The 7,500-nt window shown below is 34.8% G+C and overlaps 1 protein-coding gene across 2 annotated transcripts in view; it reads left to right on the top strand.

Annotated features, from left to right (window-relative positions):
• Positions 1–7,500, top strand: part of LOC136851575 (uncharacterized) — a 1,000,137-nt gene that overhangs the window by 347,314 nt on the left and 645,323 nt on the right. The gene's annotated exons all lie outside the window — the stretch shown is intronic.

The raw sequence follows: 7,500 nt of genomic DNA, 5'->3' as shown, positions 1-7,500 counted from the left end.
AGACTTGTATATTCAGTTCACAGTCACTTGTATTTTAAAGTAATTAAGCACTTTACATCACGCTACATGCGTGATGTGAATATGATATACAAGCACAGGTATGTTGAATCAGTGGAGTATTGTGTGTTTCCCATCCCATTCCTCTTCCACCTCAACGAAAGACCCGGAATTCCTCAGGAAAGCTAAACCGAAAAAAACAAAAATATGAAGAACCAACACGCGCACGTTTAGGAAAAGCATCGCCGCGGCGCATGCAAAAGTCTTTTTAATAAAAACTGGTTTTTAGCCGAAGCCAAATGTCAGTTCCCGTGGGTCTTTTAAATCTCCGAAGAGATGCAAGCAATCGCATCATGACAGACACTGGTCACCGGATAGATTTGGGTCACCGAGTTTTTGCGTCGGTTTGTCTCCGTCAGTGGCTGTTTGTGGTCCGGTACTCGCTTGAAAGGACAGCCTAGGTACTTCTGGTCAACTTCTGCGTTTCTTCTTGGTATATGGTGACGAATTGTAGAACTGATGTTGTGCGTATGCGATTTTACCGTTGGAGAATATTCATATATAGTATGTTTATGTATGTAGAGAGCTTACTTGTATGAATATTCAAGTATAGAATATCTTCTCTGCGTCGGCGTATGTGTGTGTGTAGAGTTTACTTGTTGGGAATATTCATATAGAAAGTAATGATTGATGATTGTGTGTACTTATACACAAACATATTTTATATATGTAAATTTTATATATATATATATATATATATATATATATATATATATACAGTATATATATATATATATATATATATGTATGTGTATACACACACACACACACACACACACACACACACACACATATATATATATATATATATATATATATATATATATATATATATATATATATATATATATATATATATGCACACAGGTAGATTCCTGTGCGTATGTGTGTTTGTGTTCTCTCTCTCTCTCTCTCTCTCTCTCTCTCTCTCTACCAGCGTGATGAGTAGGCAAGAAGTTACTTAGCACCGCACAATCACTTTCCCTGATGGCTTGCCTGATTTTTCTCTTAGCAATTAGAATAAAAGCATCGTGCAGGTAGACGGACTGCGTCGTGTGACACTCCCATCCATCTCTCTCTCTCTCTCTCTCTCTCTCTCTCTCTCTCTCTCTCTCTCTCTCTCTCTCTCTCTCATCTTCACCCACCTCACGGCCTGTTGGAAAGAGGAAGGCTTTGTGGCCTGCATGGCAAGTATATACATTCACTTCAGGGGGTTCTAATGGGTTCAGGTGGGCTTGAAGCTAATGGGCAAAAGGTGAAAGATTCAGGGTCGCGTTGAAGTGACGCATAAATCGAATGTTTTGATAATCCTGTGTCTTACATCAGCACCTTGCGAAAGATTGAAACCGTTTTAATAGAGTGATGGGTGATTGATTGCTCTAGACAGTAAACTGGCGCAGCTACAGATATCGTTTTAGATAAAGAGTTTTTTTTTTTCTTTTGGTAAATTGATTCCGTGACGACAAGGAGTATAAATCTTTAGATTAGATTTCCTTACATACAGTTCAATTGTACCAAAAAAAAATTTCGCCAGATTCCTCTCTCTCTCTCTCTCTCTCTCTCTCTCTCTCTCTCTCTCTCTCTCTCTCTCTCTCTCTCTCTCTCAAGACAAGTAAAGGTATTAATGAAATTCCACGTGGTTCAAATGTTTTATCGGTCTCATATATATCGGTAATAATGCTTTTATAAGTATGCATTTTCTTGGACAAATACAAAGTATTCCAGTTTTAATTCCATTTAATTCCCGTTGTATACCGCTTTGCTGTTTAGATTTTGATGATTTCCTTTGCTCCCGTTCACCCCTTTTATGTTATATATTATATTTATATATATATTTTATATATATTAAATGATATATGAAATATAATGTATAATGTATATGTGTATATATATATATATATATATATATATATATATATATATATATATATATATATATATATATATATATATATATATATTTACTCTTCTTCCTTGGAGTGGCTAGTCTTCCGATTTTCGGCAAGTCTTTTAGGATAAAGTCTTGAGCTTTATGCCCTTTCCTAATCCAGTTGCGTTCACTACAGTCGTCGGTCTACAAAGGACCTGATTCATGTCGACAGAGGTACGATGATGTTTTAACTGAGTCAGCCCATCATCTAATAATATGATTGTAAATGTGACTTCACATACATACATAACATATATATGTGTGTGTATATACTGTATGTATATATATATATATATATATATATATATATATATATATATATATATATATATATATATATATATATATATATATACATATATACATATATATATATGTATACATATATATATATATTTATATATATATACACACATATATATATATATATAAATGTGTACACACACACACACACACATATATATATGTGTGTGTGTACACGCACACGCATTACACGCTGCCTTATATGCAATACTATCCTTATTACTCCCTTTTAACGAGTGCGTTATCAGGCGCTTCAGAGCTCTAATAACAGTACCTTATCTATCTGATGGCAACATTGGAAAACAGTGATCGATATCGTCAAGCTGCGGATGGGTCTACAGGATCACCCTTTATTTCTATGTAAGGATATAATGGATTCGAGAATCTGGCGTTTGTGTGGTCCGTGCCATCGGGACAACCCTTAATATAGTTGGAAGGGATAACTATTCTTTTTTCTACTTTCGTTTGGTTCGTTGTGTCTAGATATAAGAAATATTTTGTACATAAGGTTTTTTGCCAATTAAAAAGTGAATAGATGTTCAACCTTGTCTTTACTCCCTTTTAAACGGGAGAAAACTTTAAATATGTACAAAATATTTCTTACAGGCAGACACAATAATTCATTGTGTCTAGCTATAAGAAATACTTTTTACACATTAAGGTTTTTTCCATTTTACAAGGGAATAGATGTTCAACCTTTTCTTTATTCCATTTTAAATGGAAAAACTTTAAATGTATACAAAATATTTCCCACAGCTAAACACAATAATTCATTGTGTCTGGCTATAAGGAATACTTTATACACATTTAAGGTATTTTTCCAGTTTAAAAGGGAATAGATGTTCATCCTGCAGGCATAGGTTATACAGTGTTCGTACGAACACACACCTACGTACGCACCCACAACACACCATAATATAGGTGATAATAAATAAAAAAAAAAAAAAAAAAAAAAAAAAACGGAAGTCCTTTTTATTTATATGGTCGGGAGCTCAACGTCAGGATTACGAGCCTAAGGCCGTTGAAATGGGGATAATTGACGTCATAACATGAAATCCAAATATGATTTTTTCCTCACCATTTTTACGTCGGTTTGTATGTTGATTATCTGGGAAGGCTGTGTGTTCCTCATCGCGTTGCTGCTGTTGCTCTGATATGGGATTTACGTCGGGAATATCTCAGGGAGTGGCGCCGAAGGTTTAATCATCCCAGACGAATTATATGACAAGAGCTAGGGACTTTGTATTAATGTTATTCTCTCTCTCTCTCTCTCTCTCTCTCTGCTGGCTTCATCGCTGATATAAATGCAGCCACTACTTCATTTTCATGAAAATTATTAAGAAAAAGGACTGCGCATCTCTCTCTCTCTCTCTCTCTCTCTCTCTCTCTCAAACCACTTGAAAACCTCAAACTTTTTATCACCCCAAATCCCCTCAAAAGTTACTACAGATTTATACCAAGACTGACAGCATGACAAAATGAAAAGAGAAGTGTTGAGAGCAATTTGCCCCAAATCTTGCAAGACCGAACGATAGTGAGAATTATTACAAGTCTGGGATAGTCGGGTAAGGCACTGGACTCTGGATCGCAATGTGGTCTGGAAACCGGTTAAATAACGATTTAAACTCGATTCTAATTGTCTCGCTACCAGGAGAAATTACTCTCTCCTCCGGCTCTGTCCCTCATACCTCGTGCTCTGAATGCAAAGACTTGGAGATATCACTCGCACGTACCCAATTTTTTTCCCCCTTCATCCTTTGACTGGTTAAGGGGTCACCCTAAGCTCCCTTTGCTGCAATCGGGATATTCACTTGCAAGAGGGGCTCTCTTCTCTCTGCGTGCGTTCTCCCCAACGTAGGAGATATCTCTCTCTCTCTCTCTCTCTTGCAGATAATGTCGGTTATTTTTATGCTTCCATGATGTGATTAATCATAATCATAAATATAAGGGTTAGAAATCTCACATTTTACAATCTGATTTCTTAACTATTTGATGTTGATTCTTTATATATTTTTTTTTATATTTATAACAAATTCCTGCTTTATTAAAGAGCATTGTCAGTTACTCGGTTAAAGAAGGCACGAATGAAATTTTTCAAACAATCATAAATGCAATGTCTTATCTGATATATATATATATATATATATATATATATATATATATATATATATATATATATATATATATATATATATATACATATACATATATATACACATATGCATATACATATACATTATATATATATATATAATATATATATATATATATATGGTACAGTTTTCGTATCTGAAACTGAATCCCTGCATAAAAATAAGACTTGCATCGTGTTTGCAATTGCTGTGTTGAAAGGGGGTATTGGTAGTTATTCGGTTAAAGAGAATTTCACCGAATCTCTAAAATTAGACGGAGAGCTGCATTTCTTTTTCGGGACTCCAGCTTTAAGGGAATCGCTCGCCATAACACAAAAGATTCCCTTGCGTAGTATTTATAGATTTTCGTTATTCCGCGATTTTGCGGATTAAGGACCTTCATTATGAATATACATTACAATAACTGAAAACAAGGAGAGTTGGTTTTAAGTTTCTTAACCTAATACGAAGGACGAAACGGGTGGCGATAGGGGAAATTTAATTACGGATCCTTTAAATGGTTAAAGACGTTGAGAAGGTTCTTTCCTTGTATTTCTTCTTGCGGTACCCCAACGATGTGACCGCTCTCTCTCTCTCTCTCTCTCTCTCTCTCTCTCTCTCTCTCTCTCTCTCTCTCTCTCTCTCTCATTCTTCGTGTCTGTTCAGAGTTGTTTTTATATGGGATATTTTTAGAAATCTCTCTCTCTCATACTTCGTTTGTGCTCAAAGAGGTGTTTTATATAAGATATTTTTAGAAAATCTCTCTTTCTCTCTCTCTCTCTCTCTCTCTCTCTCATACTTAGTGTGTGTTCAAAGAGTTGTTTTATATAGGGTATTTTTAGATATTCTCTCTCTCTCTCTCTCTCTCTCTCTCTCTCTCTCTCTCTCTCTGAGACTCCAGTCATCTAGGAGGTCGCGACACTCCTTCGGAATGAGTCGTAGAAGAAGCAATTATTTCCATCGCCGTTCAGAAAAAAAAAAAAAGTTTGGCTGTGGGGAAACAAGTGATTTGGCCTTTGAAGGCTCTCTCATTTGCATATTTATGGCTCAGGAAAATGGGTTATTGCAACTGGGTCTTACCGATGCCCCATTCTTCCTCCTCTTTCTATTCTGTGCCATCAACATCATTTTGAGAATGTGTGATGACAGTTCTTACGGGGAGTCTTCGGGTTTGTTTTTCCTTGGAGCCTCTTGTGTTAGGGTAGACAGGTTACTGGTGATTATATGTGTGTATATATATATATATATATATATATATATATATATATATATATATATATATATATATATATATGTATAATTTCATATAACAATATAAATTGAGAATCTCATGTGTTTTGTTTAACAATAATTATATAATATATATATATATATATATATATATATATATATATATATATATATATATATATATATATATATATATATATATATATATATATGTATGTTTGTGTGTATGTGTATATTATTTGTGCATACGCGCGTGCGTGTGTGCACTTGTGTACGTGTTTGGGTGTTTGTGCTCACTATAGACAGTCATAGAATATGTAGGCTCTGTTCCTAGCGTAAGTCAATTGTAAATGTTAAAAAACGGTCTCCCATACCGATTAAAGTTGCGTTAGAGTTCGGTTCGCCATCCTGGGTAGCTGGAGCCTGAACGGAAGTCGTCGGCGTTGTGGTTGTAGTGGGATGTGGGATCCCTTGGGCGGAAACCTATAATATAGCTGATGGTATGTTTCTGCCTTGCATAAGCACATCATCCAGTGCCAGCGGAGGCGTAAAATACATTCCAGCTCTGGTACTCTGGGTGGTTAGAGTATCGAGTGTCAGCTGGAACTCACGGCATGGTCTAGTGTTGTTGCTTTGCACAGGGGAAATACATTTTGAACCTGATATTTTATTTTTGTTCCTCGTTGGACGAGTCGATAGAGTTCTCGGCTAGCACTCAGCTAGACCCGAGTTCGAGTGTCCGGCCGGCCAATGAAGAATTAGAGGAATTTACTTCTGGTGATAGAAATTCATTTCTCGGTATAAAATTTAAGCTGTAGGTCCCGTTGCTAGGTAACCAATTGGTTCTTAGCCACGTTGTAAGTCTAGGGAGCTGTTAAAGCTCAAGGTATACTTAACTAAACTTTTGGTACTTTAGACAGGGAAAATACCTTTTGAACCTGATACTTTGGGTATGGAAATATCGAGTGCTGTTTGATATGTACACTATGGGCTTTCAGTGTTTCATTCGGATTTTACAAAAAATCTGCATTTAAATTATGCTCTCGTTTAATAATATTTTTAATAATATCCAACTGGTTAGTAGTATGTCTGTGAAGCTCATGTTTCATTATTATGTCTTAAGGAGACACCAATTTTTCTTCTCCGTCTTTCTTGTGATTGTCATATATACCTATATATGTATATATATACATGTATATGCACACATGCATACATACATATATATTTTATATATATATATATATATATATATATATATATATGTATATATATATATATATATATATATATATATATATATATATATATATATATACTGTATATATATAATATATATATATATATATATATATATATATATATATATATATATATATATATATATATATATATATATATATATATATGTAAATTCTTGAAATGCTGATTGTTTTGTTGAAAAAGTAAGTGAATGATGACACATTACTCTAACAAGGTATGCATTGCAAGACGTAGCAGCATCCCCAAGAGAGAAAGGTTGGCCGATATTCCTTGACATCATTATGAATGATTATCTGTTCTCTGTTTCCATGACCTACTGAGGCGATCTGGGCATGAAGGCATTTAATTGCACCTTAATGTTCGTCAATTTTGAGAACTTCTTTGATTGGTTTTTATCGGGTGCCGAGTCATTCCATTTGTTTCATTGGTGCTTATGGGGTTCTTCCTCCCTTCTTTACATGCTGGTTTTTTTTTTTTAAAGCTTTCCGTTCTCATTTGGACCCATTATTACTTACCGGCCTTTTTTTTTAAGTTTTCTGAACTGCTTCTCCATCCGGGACAGGGGCTCGATTTGAATGCTACAATAAT

This window comes from Macrobrachium rosenbergii, chromosome 23 (assembly GCF_040412425.1).
Source record: "Macrobrachium rosenbergii isolate ZJJX-2024 chromosome 23, ASM4041242v1, whole genome shotgun sequence".
In the NCBI taxonomy this organism is placed as follows: Eukaryota; Metazoa; Arthropoda; class Malacostraca; order Decapoda; family Palaemonidae; genus Macrobrachium; species Macrobrachium rosenbergii.
Note: the sequence above shows the minus strand (reverse complement) of the source record. Positions and strands in the feature narration are given on the sequence as shown.